The following is an 18,974-nucleotide window of genomic DNA, read 5'->3' on the forward strand; positions in this document are numbered from 1 at the left end:
TCCTCAGCCACCTGCAACCAAGCTAGTTACCCTTTCCTGATATCTGCATAGCGAAGTGGTGCTCTTTTTCCTTGCATTTAGCTTACCAAGGCAGCCTTTAGAGGTTTTGATTCATCCTGCTCCACACTCACCCCCACAGAGAAATCAATGAAACTCTATCGCAAGGCAAAAGAAGAAAGACAATGACAACAACAACAAAAAACCTCTTAAAAATTGGTGCTGTGGTCTCAGGGCCCTCCTTTAAATCATCTTCAGAATCCTAAGTTTGAACTCTTTTAGGGAGGTCGGACTCCCAGAGTTAAGGCTGGTCTAGCCTGGAGGAAAGGAAGGAGCTAGAGAGTGGAGAAAAGCCACCCAGGTTGTGTGTATGTAATGTGTATAATGATTGGCACTTAATGTATTCTAGAGACTGTCTCATTTGTTCCTCAGCCACGTATTTACTGAATAGCTATTATGTTCACATTCCTCTACTGGGAGCTGGGGATACAACAGCGAGCAGCATCACGACCCCACTCCAGTCTGGGAGGGGATAAACAGGTAGTAGTCATGTATTAAAAATTAACCTATAGGGGTTAGTACAGTATGTCATTGGGAAGGCATAAGAGAAGCACTTAGCCATTTCAAGAACAATCTACCAACTGACTGCTACTTTGAGAAACAAATTCCTATTCTACATAAGCCACTACCAGCCCAAACCAGAACTCATTCCCAGGGGTCAGCAAGGCAGGTTCACCTGTCAGAATGTGCCAATTCCTGACAGTCTTTGGACCCCGGTTTCTCAACTTGCCTTCTCTGATATTTGCTAACAAATCTGAACGTTGTTGGGGAATGTAATTGCAGAGCATATGGTCCCCATTAGTTAGGCAAACTCCACTGCCAAATTTGGCTCCAAGGAAGGAGTCTGCACAAAGGATGAAGTATTAGGAAGAGATCGACAGTGACAGAGAAAGCAAATGAAAGAGATGAGACAGTGAGTTACAAAATAGCAGGCTCGACATACCCAGCGCGATGAATGTGGAACATATTTTTCTATTTGTTGAGAACACAATATATGTGAATTTGTGCTAAAATCTCCCTGTAGCAAAAATCAAAGTAGACCATTCACCAGAATCAATGTTAACTGCTTTGCAACGTCAGATAAGATAGATTCTGCCTGGGAGAAAAACTGGGGGCAACAGAATAGACAGGGTGCAAAGGAAATAAAGCATGAATGATATCAAAATGTAAATATGGGCTCAGGACTATTTTAAATGTTAATGGACCAGGGCTTTGAGGGAAGAAACAGAATCTCATGCTTACTAATCTTTCACATTCAGAGAGTCTGAAAATGTAGGCTAAGAATCAGAGATAAGAGGTCCCCTGAGACCTGGAAAGAATGATTGGACAGGTGGGGCCATGGGGTATCATCAGGCAGAAAGCAGTTCCCCTGCCCAGTCCAGCTTCTGAAAACTGCGGAGGAAGCAGGGCTGTGCCTGCGCCCAGGTACATCCTGGCTGCTTGGCCTGGTCTTTCCGAAGAGCTAAAGTAGGGGTCTCCTCGTTCACTGCCCATCTCGTGCACCTTGGTTTTCAGTCTTTTGTAGTTATCTCACCCATACCTAATTTGACAGATTCTTTTTTTTGGTAAGTCATCATTTCTTTTTTTTTTTTAATTGAAATATAGTTGATTTACAATGTTTCAGGTGTTTAGCAAAGTGATTCAGTGATATATACATACATATATCTATGTATCAAAGTGATATATACATACATATATGTATCTATATCTCTATATATCTATTCCTTTTCAGATTCTTTCCCATTATAGATTATTACAAGATACTGAATATAGTTCCTTGTGCTTTACGGTAGGTCCTTGTTATGTACCTATTTTTTATATAGTAGTGTGTATCTTTTAATCCCAAATTCCTAATTTATCCCTCCTCGCCCCCCTTTCCCCTTTGGTAACCATAAGTTTGTTTTCTATGTCAGTGAGTCTATTTCTAAGTTGACAGATTTTTTTAAAAGCAAGTTACCTTAATCAGGTCTTTCTGAAAATGACCAACTTTGTTTTTGTAGAATCAATAAGCTCGTTCTTGTCCTTCTGTTTCTTTGGTTAGCATACTATTTAATTCAATTGCATACTACAATAACAAGCACAAATGTTTCAGTTGGCTTGGGACTGCTGGTAAGCTCAGCTGGTAAAAGCACAAGGAGCGGCCCACAAGGCATGAAATGTCACTGTACCGTGGGCAGCAGTGAGCATGTTGACAGGGGGATGGAGAGGAAGCAACAGCTAACCCAGCTAGTTGATAAGTAGTGCTCGGTTAAGAGGGCTTCTAATAGAAACAATTGTAGGTCTCTATCAATGAGAGCTGAGTTAAATGAATTTATTCATACATTCAGTGGAGTACTAGACACTCAGTACAAAGGATGAAGTAGATTTATGTATATCGGGTTGGCCAATTATGTCTTATAGGCCAAATGTGGCCTGATGCCTGTTTGTAAATCGAGTTTTATTGGAACATAGCGATGCCTTCTCATTATGTATCATCTCGAACTGATGTCCTGCTGTAACAGTAGAGATGAATAATTACGTCAGAGATTGTATGACATGTAAAGTCTAAAGTATTTACTATCTTACTTTTTACAGAAAAAATTTACTGACCCTCGACCCATATTGCATACAGGGAGAAAATAAAACATATAGTCAGATCCCATTACTGTTAACTGATTAGGTCTATTTATATATTCATGAAAATTTGGAAGAAAATAAGGTCGAGCCATAAACAATGATTGTGAAGTTAAGGCAGAAGGCAGAGGGGAAAAATTAAGAGACCTACGAGGGACTATTGCTTTTCACTTTATACATTTCTGTTTTGTTTAGGTTTAGGTAGATTAAACATGCATAACTATCATCAGGAAAAGTGCTTAAGACACTTCTTTTTAGGAAAAATGAATGTATATGGGCCTAAGACCACAAACGATGTAAGTAGCTTTATCGGGATGGGAATGAAGTTCTGTTCACTGAATAGACCTTTCTAGGGCTCTGCATTTCCTAGTTCCTTATTTCTAAGTGTCCTATATACAGCAGGCAAGTATGAGACACGGTGACGTTTTCTCCTCCCTTCAGAGCTTGCTGTAATTGTTGGGCTCTGGACCTGCCAGGCTAGCGAGCATGTGTCTTATTCCACCACAAACTGTTCCTCCTGTAATTGCATACCCAGCACCAACACAGCACCCTGGACTGAGCTGCCGAAATCCAAGCTCCAAGGCTACCTTTTTCCATAGGCTTCAACTTGGCAACACTGGCCTTGATCATGGCCTTATTCTGTTTTTGTTTTTGTTTTTTTTTAAACAAGGCATCTCAAGAAATGACATGCCTTTCTAGGATCCTTTATCCATTAATTAATTAAAACAAAAATTATTAGTTAATCATAATAGATCATACATATTAGTTGCACACATGTTAAATGTATAAAATTAAGTAAACAGTGAAAGTAAGTCTCCCTCCTATTTCTCAGTCACCCAGCGCCCCTCCTTATGGACAATCATGGTTAATAGTTTCTTCTTCATCCTTCTAGAAATAGTTTATGCATATACAAGCATAATCCAAGCATAACATGCTATATACTTTATATACAGTCTATATAGCTTTTTAAAAATAATATGTATAGATTATTTTTTAATCCATCCATCAGTCTTCCTAAGGGCTACATGGTATTCCATGTAAAAAGTAATTTATTTAGCCTTTCTCCTACTGACAAATATTTAGGTTGTTTTCAGTCTTCTTCTATTTCACCCACGGCTTCAATGAACATCCTGTGCATATATCTTGGTGCATGAATGTGAGCTTAATAGTAGGGGAAATTCCCAGAACTGGAATTGCTCTGTCATTTTAAAAAACATTTAGTTGTATTAATATTGCCAAATTATCCCCCAAAGCAGGTGTCTTAAATCATAATTCTACCATTTATCACTGAGTCCCAGGTTTTCCACACCCTCTTCAATGTGGGATATTAACCAGAATGATTCTGACTACAAATAACAGAATACCTGGCTAAAGTGGCTGAGACATTCCATGTTTAGCCTCTGATAAAATGGAAATCCAGAGGTGAGTTGGTCACAGGGTTGGTTGATAATAGGAATGAGCCATCTTTACCAAGAGTCTCGGTGTTTTCCATTTTTGTGCCCTGCTGCCTTCAGCAGGTTGGCAGTGTCTGTGCTCATGGTCAACAACGGTTGCAGTTATTTTAGCAGCCATGTACAGACACAACAATATCCTGTGAAGAAGAGGACATTTTCTCTTGTGGGACTCTTCAATATAGAGGAAATATTTTCTAGAGAAACCCAGTACATTTCCCTTCAGGTCCTATTGGCCACAATGGGGTTCCAGGCCCACACCCAAAATAGTAACCAGAAACAGATCTGATAATTATGTGTTTGACTTAGACTTTGGGCAATTATGGTTTATCCGTGTTAGACTGGCAGGTGAGGTCACCTGCACCGTATATGGGGACAGGTGTCAGAGGAGAGGATTGAGTGGCATGCAATATGAGGGAAATCTGGGAGTGATGGAAATTTCTGTGTCTCAATTATAGTGATGGTTGTGTGCTTGTATAAACTTGTCACAATTAATGGAACGCACAGTTAAGATCAGTGCATTTTATGGCATGTAAACTATATCTCAATAAAATTGATTAAAAAACAAAAGACATTATAAAATGACAGCAATCAAAACTGTAGTGCTGATGCATGACTTGAAAGACAGAGTAAAGAAATAGAATAAAGAGGCCAGAAATTTCTCCCAAATATCTGGTAATTTAGAACAGGATAAATTAGTGGAGAAAAGGTGGTAATTCAAATGATTCTGAGTTACTTGAGTAGTCATGGGGGTAAAATAAAACGTCATGTCTGTTGAGAATTCAATTGTTGGAGTCCTAACCCCTATAACCGCAGATTGTTACGTTACTGGGAAATAATGTCATTACAGATGTAATTAGTTGAAATGAAGTCACATTTGAGTAGGGTGGGCCCCTAATCTAATATGACTGATGTCCTTAGAGGAAGAGACAGAAACACAGATGGAAGATGGCCATGGGAGGATGGAGGCAGAGAGTGGAATGATCAGTCTGCAAGCCAAGGAAAACTAAGGATTATTGGCCACCACCAGAAGCTAGAAAGAGGCAAGGAAGGAGTCTACCCAGAGTCTCAGAGGGAGCCTGGTTCTACTGATACTTAGATTTAGGACTTCTAGACTTCAGCACTGAGGGAGAATAAATTTTTGTTGTTTTAAGTCACTCAAATAGTGTTACTTCATTATCATCCTAGGAAACTAATACTAGGAAACTAATACGAGACTTATCTAACTCTTTATGCAAAAAGTAAATTACTTACTTGCAAGATGAATAAGGTCTGGATCTGCTGTGCAACACTGTGTTCATAGCTAACAATATTGTATTATATACTTAAAAATCTAAGAAGGCAGATCTCACGTTAAGTGTTCTTACTGCAGTCAAATAAAAATAACTGACCAGATATAAATAACTGAAGAATTAAAAAGAAAAAGTAATAGAAGAAAATATGCCAGGCATAAAAAATAAATCTCAGATTGAAAGGCATTTTAACTATGACACAATATTCAAAGGCATAAATTAAAGCTGTAAATAACTAAATTACTTTTAAAATAGTCATATCAAAAATAATAAAATATTGTATATAATAGCATAAACCCATTTGTCAAAAGACAAAGATGATGATTTTATTTCTGATAATCACAAACTGGTAAATTGTTCCAAATGTTCCAATGAGAACAGCTAGGAAAGCTATCTATCTACCTATCTATCTATCTGTCTACCTATCTTTTTCAAAGAGAAAATGTTTGCTGAGGGCACTGGTGAGCGACAAAGACAGTGACAAAGGTCAAGATTTATCACTACGTATTTAATGCTTTTTCATGTAATTTTAAATGGATTCATTTTTTAAATTTCATGTTGTTTATATTTGTTTTTCACATATAGAGATCCATATACATTATGGTATATTGACCATATATCCAGTGACTTCCCTAAATTTACTTATCAATTCTAATAATTTGGCTTTATTCCTTTGTGTGTCCTACATACACAATTATATCTGCCAACATGGGAGTATTATTTTTTATTTTCAGTTATTATACTTCTATTACTTTTTTTTTTTGTCTTATTGCTTTAGTGAATACCTCCTGTACAGTGTTTAATAGAAAAGGTATAGTGAACATACCTGTGTTGTTCCCAATACCTGGGAGTATATATCAATATATCACGTTTTCTTTACCCATTCATCTGTTGATGTACACTTAGGTTGCTTCCATACCGTGGCAATTGTAAATAATGCTGCTATAAACATTGGGGTGATTGCTGTGCTGGCTTTTTTTTTGACTTCCATTTGCACGGAATACCTTTTTCCATCCCCTCACTTTCAGTCTGTGTGTGTCTCTAGATCTGAAGTGATTCTTTTGTAGGCAGCATATACATGGGTCTTGTTTCTGTATCCATTCAGGCACTCTATATTTTTTGGTTGGAGCATTTAGTCCATTTACATTTAAGGTAATTATTGTTATGAATGTTCTTATTGCCATTTATTATTGTTAATTGTTAACTGTTATTGTTTTGGACCTGTTAATTGTTTTGGACCTGTTTTTGTAGGTCTTTTTTTTCCCCCCTTTCTTTTTTCCTTCTTTGGTTCTCTTCTCTTATGATTTGGTGACTATCTTTAGTGTTATGTTTGGACTCATTTTTCTTTTTTGTATGTGTATCTATTACAGATTTTTGGTTTGTGGTTACCATGAGGTTTTTGTATAGTAGTCTATATATGTACATGATAGTTTTAAGTTGCTGCTCTCTTAATTTCAAATGCCCCTGGCTGGGTTGGTTTATGGGCGCTGCCTTGTGTGAATGCTGCTGGCTGCTGGTTGGTGGGGCCTGGTCACAAGGCAGCAGTCTGTAGAACCTCGAGGGGCCGTGGGGCTAGTGCTGGCTCACTGGTGGACAGAGTCAGGGTCCAGAAGACTCTGGGGCTGTTGCCCCCTCCACTGGTGGGTGAAGCCAGGTCCTGGGATTAGTGCCAGACTACTGGCAGGCAGAGCCGGGTCCTGGAGTCTGGCTACAGGGCCCAGGGGTCCCAGAGCTGGTGTCAGATCACTATTGGGGGTTGGGGGGCCTGGTTCCTGACACAGTTGAGTATGGCATCTGGGGTACCCCGAAGGTTGTGTTGGCCTGTTAGTGGGCAGGGCCAGGGCCCACCTGGTCCCAGGACAGGGTCTGGCCTGCTGGGGGATGGTGGTTTTCTTGCATCTGGAGTCTGCCCCCTGGTGGGTGAGGCTGGTCTGGGCTAGAGCAGGCTTCCTGGAAGGCAGGGCTGGTGCTGGCCAAGTGGTGGGCGGAGCTGAGTCCTGGCCCTCTGGTGGGCAGGGCCGTGTCTAGGAGCATGTCTAGAGGCAACTGTGGCCTATCTGCTGATGCGTGGGCTGCGTCCCCGCCCAGTTAGTTGTGAGGCATCCCAGCACGGGCACCTACAGGCTGTTGGCGGGGCCAGGTGTCAGCGCTAATGAGCAAGAGGGAGGAGCCCAAGAGAGCGCCCTGGCACGAACTTCCACGCATAGAAGGAGCTCCCAAATATGTCTGCTGCCAGTGTCTGTGTTCCCAGCATGAGGTGCAGCCCCTCTGCCCCCACCATCCCACCCCTCCAGGAGACCCTCCAAGACTAGAAGGTAGGTCTGGCCCAGGCTTTTGCCCTGGGTCCCAGGGCCTGTGAGATTTTGTGTGTACCCTTTAAGAGTGAAGTCTCTATTTCCTCCAGTCCTGCGGGGCTCCTGCAATTAAGCCCTGCTGATTTTCAAAGCCAAATGCTCCGGGGGCTTGTCTTCCTGGTGCGGGACCCCTGGGCCAGGGAGCCCGATGTGGGTCTCAGAACTCTCACACCTGCGGGAGAACCTCTGCACTAAAATTATCCTCCAGTTTGTGGTCGCTCACCCCGGGGTTGTGGGAATTGATTATATCATGAGCCTGCCCCTCCTACCGCGAGATGTTGACTCTTGAAACTGGGTGATGGATACATAAGGTCTATTACACTATTCTGTTTATTTTTTATATGTTTGAAATTCTCCATAAAGAAAACTTAAATTTTTTGACAACACCAAGTTTTAGTAAGGTTTTGGAGTAACTAGTACTCATAGATACTGGTAAGTCAGGAGATTGGTACACTTTTGGGTAGAAATATAGCAATCTCAAGTATATTTGAAGGTGAGCATAATGTACCACCAACCAGTTCTTCTTCTGCATATATGCTATAGAGATACCCTCACAGATATATACAAGGAGGCAGGCAAAATACTTTCAAAGCAGCACAGTTTTTGCATGTGCAAAAAGTTGGAAGCAGTGTAGATGTCCATCAACAGGAAAATAGATGGATTGTGATATATTCATGAAATGCATTTCAATAGAGCAGTAAAAGTCAATGAACTGTAGCTATGTAAATTAACCTCGATGATGCACAGACACAATCTTGAGGTGGAAAAAAAAAAGAAAACGGAAAAAAGCAAATTTTAGAAGGATCCATTTATTTTATATAAAGCTTTAAACATATTTAACAATGTTATGCTCACATACATAAGATTAATTGCAGATGGTATAAAATTATAATGAAATGCAAAAGAATGGCTGGCACTGAATTTTGGATACTAGCTACTTGGAGAGGAGAGGGAGGAAACATGTTTTGGGAAATATACAAAATGGGCTTCAAATATATTGGAATTGCATTAACTGTTATGCTCGGTTTTACACGTTACACCAGTGTTTATTTTAATATTTTATATCATTTTTTTATGTCTGAAGTTTCACAATTTAAAAATGTCAAAATATGTGAAGGAATAAAATAAAGGTTATAAGCTTGGTGGGGTATGAGCACAAAAGAGGAACCAGAGACCCAGCCAAGGCACTCATAGGAAGCTCCCTGATAAGGAGATATTTGTCTTGAAGGATGAAAATGAAAAGAATGCTTTCTTCTATGAGACAGAAACAGAAAGAATGTTCAAAGTAAGTTGTGTGATTGTTTTCTTGGGCCAGCAGGCTAAATTGAGGCAGCTGACTTTTTTTTTTTAACAGCCGAGGAGCTAAGAATGTGGGGTGTTTTTTCACATTTTTTTTTAAATGGTTACATTTTAAATGGCTATATAAGTATTTATATAATGTCCTCAGTTTTGCCTCTTGGTCCATAAAGCCCAAAATATTTACTATCTGGTACTTTAAGAGAAAGTTTGTTAATTCCTGGAACTTTTTTTAAAAGTGAAGTATTGTTGATTTATAATATTATATGAGTTTCAGGTGTACAGCACAGTGATTCAGTATTTTTGCAGATTATACTCCGTTATAGGTTATTACAAGATAATGGCTCTAATTCCCTGTGCTATACAGTATATCCTGTTGCTTATCAACCCCTGGAACTTTAAATGCTTCTTTCCTAGTAATTCCGGGTGTATCTTCCTGATCATGGGACAGAAACAAAAAAACACTTTTAGTGTAAAACTTCTTATGGTCTCAAGGGAGTAAATGCAGGTTTATATTAGTTGCAAAGCACAGAAATATAACTTAAGCTACCTTAAGCAAAAAGAGTGAACTGTTTGATTGTGAGACTGGAAGTCCAGGGTAATGGCTTCAGGTGCAGCATGATTCACATGCTCAAATGCTATCATAAGAATTTTGTCTCTGGGTCCCTAGACTCCGCTTTCCTCTGGGTTGACTTTATTATCAGGTAAGCTCTCCCAACTGTGATGGAAAAGACAGCCAACAGGAGCCCCAGGCTTATAATTGAGCAGCTGTGCAAATTGTCATTCATGATTGTTCCAGGAAAAGTCTGAGGATACATGTTCCTTATCCTGGATCAACCGTCCACCCCTGGATCTGAGGGCGAGGGTGTCTCTTTGGTTAACAGGGCCCAAAAGTGTAGGAAAATTACAAGACTTTTACACAAGAAGAAAGAATGGGTTCAGATGTCCCCTAAGCACTGGATGGCAGATACTATTTTTGTTTACCCCACAGCTATTCCACCTTTACTACCCCTCCGGCTTCAAGATCCCAAGGCTGATGATAAACTGACTTTCCTGCTCTTTGGGTGTAATACATTCTTCATATACTTCCTATTTAGTCTGCTCACTTTTTGATGCACCAAGTATTTGGATCAACTCTGTTTTGTTTTCACTACGTAGTTTTGACTCCACATTTGCCATCTCCTTGTAACTCAATGACTTTCTTGCTTAGATTTCTTAGTAACACTTTTGAAAATTCAACTCTTTAGATTGCTCCTATTCCATCCATATTAGAAATTAGTGGGAATTGTGATACACGCATAAAACCTACAATGAACTGATACTTGGAATGCCTACAAGATGAATAAACCTTTGCCTTGCCATATTTTCAACATAAATTAAAAATTTCAGATGGTAATCCACTCCTTTAGCCAGTTTTACCAAAGTCCAATTCCCAGCTAGCAGTAGGACTAGGGAAAGAAAAGAAGGAGGTGTGGAGGTAGAAATATTCTGCCACATTTATAGTGAAATCTGGCTAAAGACTGTTGACCTAAAACAAATAGACTGCCAGTTATTTCTCCAGCAAAAATGAGTTTATTTGGGATCAGCAAAGGATTATAATTCAGGGTCTGCAATCATGACGAGTCAAGTACAAGTCCCCAGTGAAAATAAAAAGAACGCTTTTTAAAAAGGGGAAGAGGGGGAATTCTCTGGTGGTCCAGTGGTTAGGACCCTGCACTTCCAATGCAGGGGGCCCAGGGTTCAATCCCTGGTCGGAGAATTAGGATCCCACAAGCCGCATGGAGTGGCCAAAAAATTAAATAAAAAGGAAAGAGGAAGTTGAGAGGGCTATAGTAAACAAAGAGCCCATTGGAGGAATTGAGAGTTCGAAGTATAGTGACTTTTCATTGGTTGAGCTGTGACAGTCTCTCATTGGCTGAGCTCTTGCCAGGCAAGAAGAAGAAGCATTTCTTCTTTCTGTTGGGCTCTTGTATCATCATAGGACATGAGAGTTTCCCCTTCTGGCCTCCTGACGATTTTAATTGAGGTTTCTGTTTATTAATGTTTATAAGGCACACTTCCTCAATTCTACATAACAGAGTAAGAGTGTTCAGCCTTCATTATTGTCATTAATGTGCCATCTGATTGGACCATATAGTCTTTCCCATGCCAGGGAATTGGCATGGGCAAAATTCTCAGGTCCTGGTACTCTCGCTTAAAGCAGGAATTCTATCTAAATAATAAGTTTTGTAGAAAAAAGAGAAAATACACACAAGTCTGGACTACCTCTGGCGTCAGATTTGGAGAAGAGATGTAGAGATTTCAGAAAACTTTCCCATTTGGACTGAGCCAGACTAGTCGTGGCTACAGAACCAACCATTAGGCAGCCAGCTCCAAAGAATACCTGCCAGCAACTCTCTTCCCAGCACCTGACACAACCACCCCCAGCCTCAGGTCATATTCCCCGGCTCTTGAGTGTTTCTCAGTTACATAGGCTCATGGCATGTGGGTAGTCACTCCATCTCTGGCATTGGAACTACCTCCCCATCAATGGGTGCATCTGATCTTTCCCCTGTACAATTTTCTAATCAGGAGCTAGCTGTCCTAGTCCCAGCTGTAGTGGCCCCAAACACAGGGGATCCCCTGTGATTGGAAGTCGCTATTCAAGCAGAGTCCTGGTGTCAGCCATTTAAAGCAACTGTTCTTCCAAAACAAGCACTGAAGGACGAATCTCAGTGCAAATCTCAGAAAGCCCAACTCCACCCCCTCTAACTCATCACTATGTACACTACATCCCCCCTTCCCCCTACTGACACCAGGTCACGTTGTCCACAGAGCATAGCACAGCCAGGAAGGCAGCTGGGTCATCTGTAACCAAACTGCCTGGATTTGAATCCTACTTTGCTGTTCATGAGCTGTTGGCCTCTGTTACTCCTCTGTTCCTCAGTTTCCCTGTCTGAAAAAGTGTGGATAATAATTACCTTCAATCATTATTATGGAGATTGCGTGAGTTAATATTGGTAGCCTTGCTTAAGACAGTGCCATACACACAGTGCTATATGTGATGATCAAAAAAACAGCCCATCAAATGCTAAGTCTTCTTTAGACATAGCTGTTAGCTTCTAAGCCGTCACATCTGCATTTCCAAAACCAGAAAAGGAAAGCTGTCAAGGATAATGACAGGCAGAGGGGGAACTGAGCAAAAAGGAAACCTGGAAAGGACCAATCAAAAGGCCACTACGTGTCCCATTCCAGGAAACAGCCTTGAATCTATGCTAGCTCCCATGAAGCCAGGATCTAAAACCTCGACTCCCACCCAGAGAAATGGAGACTTAACAAGAGAGAATTAACAAGCTCTGCCCATTAAAAAAAAAAAAAAAAAAAAAAGAAAAGAAAAGAAAAAAAAAACAAAACACACAAGTCCCTAGCTATAGCTACTGAGACACTTCCCGGAGGAAGGTAGCTGACTTTTTATCAGATGTGTCACTCGGTGAAATAATTGCTGGCACTAATGGTGCAATAGCAGTATGCTCAGAGTACTATTTACCCATGTCTGTTCCATCTTTCAACTTCAAAGTGCCCACTGCCTCATAGAGCACATCAAAGTGACACCACTGTTGTTACGGACAGTGGCCTAACGCAAGACACAGAAGTCAAGTGATTTCTCTAGACAAGCAAAAGAAAAGATAATCTTTCATGGAGAAGCAAGGCTTGTGTGTGTGTGTACATCCTGAAACTCCATCTTAATTCACAGGTTGGGGAGATGGAATTGGATTGCAGATTTATTCACCTTCAGGAAACACTAGAATCTGAGGAAGGCGAGGGCTGATGAGACATGGATGAATAAAACCAAGAAAGAGGTTACAGAAAGGGCATGGTTTTTCTGGTTTTACCAGCAATTTGTCCCCATATTGCTGGTGACCAGACCTCCTTGTTAAATCAGAAAAAGTATGGAATCGATTGTGGCTAAGAGGACATGGTCTTTTACCTCTACTCCACTTCAGCAAACTACTTGTACCTCCACACCTTTATCTGACCATCTCCCTCCACCTCTCCTGCCATTCACTGAAAGAAAGTGACATCGAGACACCACAGCATCCTTAAATTCCTTAACTTTGGATAAGACTCCCCATTAATCATCTCCATCCTGGGATTTCTTCGACCCTCCCTGCGTTGTTAATGTGGGTCGATCACATCAGCTGCACTCTCTTAGACGCCTTAGTTTCATCATCTTCTTCACCTTTTGCTCACTATAATGCAAATATCACATATTCTGGATCAACATAGCATTTTCTCTTTGATTCTATCTCCAATCTCATGTCGAGAATATGATAACCACGATCATGGACTACTTTACATGCTTAAGATTTCCAAGCTCACCTGAGCCCATATTTCTCCATAATCCATTTCCTCATCTCTGACCAGTTGCTTTCCATATTTCTATAGCAGCCCTTGGTGAAGTTCAGTGTGCATAATAATACCCAGTTGAGGGGCCTATTAACATACACATTTCTGGGCCCTCTTTCAAGAGATTCTGATTCAATAGATCTGGGATGGAGGCTAGGCACTCATAGTTCTGACAAGCTTCCAGATGATATTAATGACATCTGTCCACGGGTTGCGCTTTTGAGTAGCACTAATATACAGCCCCTGGCACACTGTAAACTTTCATTATATAATTGCTTTAAAGACCTCAACCCGTTCTTTTCCCCACTTCAGCTGACCTCTTCTACTTGGCAAAACTAACAAAAATTACTGTAAAATACAAATGCTTTTAACTTACTTTCTTGCCCTCCAAAACTTATGTTGTTTTTACCCAACTCTAACCTTTCCCTTCATGTGTCAAAGGAAGAAGTAGTGACTTTGTTGCTAGCTTCTTGAAGTAGAAGGGACAATGTGAGGTTTACAGACAAAGACCTGGGTCTGGTCTTTAGCTGACTTACTCTACGATTTGCCCTCAGCACCACAGGGAAATAAAAGCAGGAAAGGTTAGGGACTTTTTCCTGGCCAGACCGAGTCTAGAAAATGGGAATGTGCATTGCAAATGGAATAGTAGCAAGAGCAAGGATTCTGGGGCCAGGTGGACCTACAGTTATATACAAGCTCCATCATTGCCTACCTGCGTGGCCTTTGAAAAATCATCTTAACCTCTTCTCCTAAATGCTGTTTTGCTGATTATTGTGGATATAAATCTTTGACCACAACTTTAGCAGCACAAGAAATATAACTTTATTTTTCTCCAATGTTTAAAGCCCCCACTTGGCTAGGGGACAAATACTCGATATCAGCCATTTCAGGGATTTCCCTTTTCTTTTCCCAAGGTTTTTTCTTTGTTCTTGGGGACTCATATAGTTTTAAGGTTTGGGAGGATGTCTCATCCTGGATTAGTCAAGATCTATCCACACTGACATCTGCTGAGATGCCCATTTCCATCCAATCTTTTGTTGTCAGTCCATGCAGGTTGCCCCTGAGTCAGGTCTCATGCATGAACCCAAGGCCTCATCAGACCCACCCCTATCTGAGCTAGTTTCATGCCCGTTGTGGGTATCCAGGAGCCAGTCTGCTTCTCCCTGGCTTTCTTTGGCTATCAGAAATTTGGTGGGGCTCTTTAAGACCTTTCCCCACTTCCATGTCACTCTCATCTTGAATCCTTCTACTGTCCTTGCGTCTTGTTGGGACACCAGGAACTCTGTGAGGCTGCCAGTAGCCAATCAGCTTGGGAACACCAGGGTGTCATTCCTACCCAGGGCTTCCTGCTCCCCAGGGCTCTAAAGGAGAATCAGAGACACAACTCTCTTGGTTTTCAGATCCTCTGTATCTATTTATTTTTGAAAATTAAAGGCATAGCCTCTTTAAAACCAAAAGCCTTTTCCTCCTACTTCTGTAACATTTATTCTATGAATCAATGAATGCCACAAGGGAAAAGGCTAGTGGGTACAAAGATATTGTAGGAAAAATGTCAATTAGTATTTCAGAACATCTCAGCCACATGTATAAAGTGGGATATGATTATTTTTAGGCTTACTATGAGAATTCAATGCCATAACACAGGTTAAGTACATAGCAGTGTCTGGTTGAAAACAGAAACTAGATAAATATTATTTCCCTTCCCTTAGTTCTTCCCACCTTTCTGACCATTTGTCTTTTCCTCGATGGCTTTTCTTCCCCTACACTTTCCCTGCCTTTTATTTAAAATCTAGTGGTTCCTTAATTGTTATGTATTCATCTCCCCAAACTTTCTACTTTTTGTAGTTCTCCTAAACACCCGCAGACACCTCACACTCATCTGGTCCAGAACTGCACTTGATGTTATTCCCCCAGGTTGCTCCTTCATCTTGGATTTCCTTTGTCAGTAATAGCACAACATTCATGAGTCTGCTTAAGAGAGAAACCTAAGCATCAATCTTTATATCTTCATTCTGCTCCAACATCTCCCACATCTAATCAGTTCTCAGTTAATGAATATTTCTCCATCCTGACCCCTCCTATCTATTCTCACAGCCACTGGCATAGCGAAGGTCCTCAACAATTCATATATCTTTTCCTCCTAACTGGTCCCCTTCCTACCTTCCTGTTTCTGGCCACCCTCTAGCCATCCACTGACAATATTCTATTTCTAACACTTAGGTGCGATTTTGTGATCCTCTCAGATCAACTATTTACACAATGGTGCTTCATTCCTTACAAGTAATGGTATTTAAAGGCCTTGGCTATCTACTGTCAATTTTCACGTCCATTTTAAATCCTCTCTTCTTTCCTTTCTCCTCTGTTCTTCACCCACATACCAAATCGGTGCTCAACATTGGTGTTCTAAAAATAAACTTGAGGGGACGACCAAGTGTACTGTGACACAAGAACTTTAGTACTACTAAAAACATTAGAGGTTTGGAAATGCATATAATGTATTAATATATACTTATTGTAAGTATACAATATATATAAAATTGTTTTTAAAAAACCTCAATTATTTCCTTTTCTCACCTCAGCACACCTCTTCTACTTCGCAACAGTAACACAAGTTACTATAGAATGCAAAGTCTTTTAACTTTCTTATAAGTTACTTTCTCATATACATAAGAGTATATATTATATAATATATAGTATATACATAATATATGGTAGTGAGTTCCTATAATAACGTCACATTGATAATGGAAAAGAAAAAAGAAAAAGGGATAAAGAAAAAGCTAAGCAGCAGTACCCTATTTACACTGTTGATCTAAAACAAGTAGACTTCCAGATGCTTCTCCAGCAAAGATGGGTTTATTCGAGATCAGCAGAGAATTGTAATTTAGAGTCTGCAACCATGGCAAGCCATGTGCTAGTCCTTGCTTGGCAAGGAAAAGGGAAACGAACAGTTTTATGGAGGGGAAAAGGAAGTTGGGAGGGCTATAGTAAACAAAAACGTCCATGGCTTTTCATTGGCTGAGTTCTTGCCAGGCATCTTCTTTCTTCCTGTTGGGCTCTGCTATCCTCACAGGGAGTGAGAGTGTGGTCTCTTGACTCTGTTTAATTGAGGTTTCTGTTTATTATTATTATTTTTTTACACTTCTCCCTTTCGATCAAGATCTTCCTCTAAAAGTATCACTAATCAGGAGTCAGGTTTCCCAGTTTCTGTGGCTTTTTGTCCCTCAGTGCCAGGAAGGACCTTGCCTGAGTGTAGTGTTTCACATGGGAGGGAAAGCGTACAGACTGGAAACCTATTGAGGTAACATTTGAGTAACGAGGAGGGGTAGGAGGGAGAACTTTCGAGAACTTTTTATCACAGACGTTGGAGATCATTGAAGTGTTATGTATCATCATCAAAGATTTGGTGGCCAAGTTCCAAGGGGCCTGGTCGGGATATCTTGGGAAAGCTGTCTCATCAGATGTCATGTGCTTCAATTCTGGGAAATCTGTACTTTCAGATCACCAGATGATGTGCAGGCCAGTCAGGGTTTGGTGCTTTCTTTAAGTGTGTCATGTGAATCCAAGAGTATATTCCTTGGAGTTTGGTGGCATAAGGGTTGGTTAGCAGTACTTGATAGAGGCCTCTCCAGCAAGGTTGAGGCGAGTTCTTCTGGAGGTATCTTTTCCAATACACAGAATCTCCAGGAGGTAAGGTGTGATGCTTAAGGTCTTTGTCTCTAGGGAGTGAACTGTGAAAAGATTGCTTTACCAAAGCATGGTTATTTATTTATTTATTTATTTAGTAAAACATCAGTTTTATTTATTTATTTATTTTTGGTTGTGTTGGGTCTTCGTTGCTGTGCACTGGCCTTCTCTAGTTGGAGTGAGTGGGGGCTACTCTTTGTTGCGGTGCGCGGGCTTCTCATTGCAGTGGCTTCCTCTTGTTGCGGAGCACAGACTCTAGGTGCGTGGGCTTCAGTAGTTGTGGCTTGAGGGCTCTAGAGCGCAGGCTCAGTAGTTGTGGTGCACAGGCTTAGTGGCTCCACGGCATGTGGGATCTTCCCGGACCAGGGATCGAACCCGTGTCCCCTGTGTTGGCAGGCGGATTCTTAACCACTGTGCCACCAGGGAAGTCCCAAAGCATGGTTATTTTTAATAGAAGCAATTAGGCCTTTATAATGTTGTAGGATCTCTCCTTCTATAAGTTGTGAGTCAAAAGAAGAAGGAGCCAAGTGTATTGGGCATCCTATGACCATCTTAAAGGGTGAGATTTTATGAGCTCCAAAAGGGGTAAATCTGAGATTCAGAAGGACCAATGGCAATGCTTTTGGCCAAGGTATTTGGAGGGCTTCTACAATTTTTACCAATAGTCTTAATAATGCCTTTAGTGCAGTAGAATAAACCAGAGGATTGAGGGCGGTAAGCACAGTAAAACTGCTGTAAAACTGGGCAAATAGTACAGGCTTTTCCAAGTACCTGCCCAATAAAATGGGTTCCTTGATCACTGTGAAGTTCAAGAGGACTTCCATAGGTAAAAATAATCTTTTCCATAAGGACTTTATCCACAGAAGACACAGTAGCCTGTCTGCAAGGGATGTCTTTAGTCTAGTGTGAAAACAGACTGTGACTAAAACATATTTATATCCATGAGACAGAGGAAATTGTATGAAATCCATTTGCCAGACCTCCAATGGTCCATTAGGCAGTTTAAGATGTCTGGGAGCAGTACCAACAAGCTTCCCTGAGTTGTATTTTAGACAAGTGGGACAAGTGAGGAAGGTACCTTTTGTGGCCTTGTTAATGTTTCCCCACCAATATTGATTCATGAATACTATAATTTTGCCTGTAGACCAATGGTTTAACGCATGCAACATTGCTGAGAAGTGGGAATTTTAGTCTCCAGTAGGACGGGGTTGTTATTTGGTCCAAACCAGAGCTTTCTCTTTTTATCAAACCAACAATTGTTGAATTCCCACTCTTGTTTTTCCTTTTCTGGGTCCAATTGTTTGGCTTCTCTAGCCAGTTTTCTAAAGCTATCATTTGAGGAAATATCCCTTTGGACCATGACAGAGGTTTGGCTGCTGTTAGTCCCTTGTATTTCCTTGAGGAAATATCACCAAGGTGATTTCCTTTAGCTCCCAGAGAGTCAAAGTTTAGAATGCTCTGGAATCTTAATAGCTAAAGTGGCAGGTAGAGTACTGCATCCAATGATTCCTGAACATAGGGGTCACATTAAATTTTATTTCTGCTGAAAGTAAGGAAGTCACATTGCTTCTACAATATTCCAAAATCATAAGCTACTTCAAAAGCATATCTACTATCTGTATAAATATTGGCAGTTTTATCCTTGACTACAAGCCCTTGTAAGAGTGTCTAATTCAGCCTGCTGGGCAGAAGTAGCCATAGGTAAAGATGCTGCCTCAACATCATCAAAAGGAGTTGCAATAGCACACCTGGCGCAATATTTGCCATTGTCACCTTTTACATAAGAACCATCAGAGAAGCAGGAGAAGTCAGTTTACTCAGAGGAGCTTCCTGTAAAT

The 18,974-nt window shown here is 40.7% G+C and overlaps 1 non-coding gene across 1 annotated transcript; it reads left to right on the forward strand.

Annotated features, from left to right (window-relative positions):
* The first annotated feature begins 10,748 nt into the window (after positions 1–10,748).
* Positions 10,749–10,822, forward strand: TRNAG-UCC. Its single transcript has one exon. It is a non-coding gene; the product is annotated as a tRNA-Gly (tRNA).
* The last annotated feature ends 8,152 nt before the right edge of the window (positions 10,823–18,974 follow it).

This window comes from Balaenoptera musculus, chromosome 16 (assembly GCF_009873245.2).
Source record: "Balaenoptera musculus isolate JJ_BM4_2016_0621 chromosome 16, mBalMus1.pri.v3, whole genome shotgun sequence".
NCBI lineage: Eukaryota > Metazoa > Chordata > Mammalia > Artiodactyla > Balaenopteridae > Balaenoptera > Balaenoptera musculus.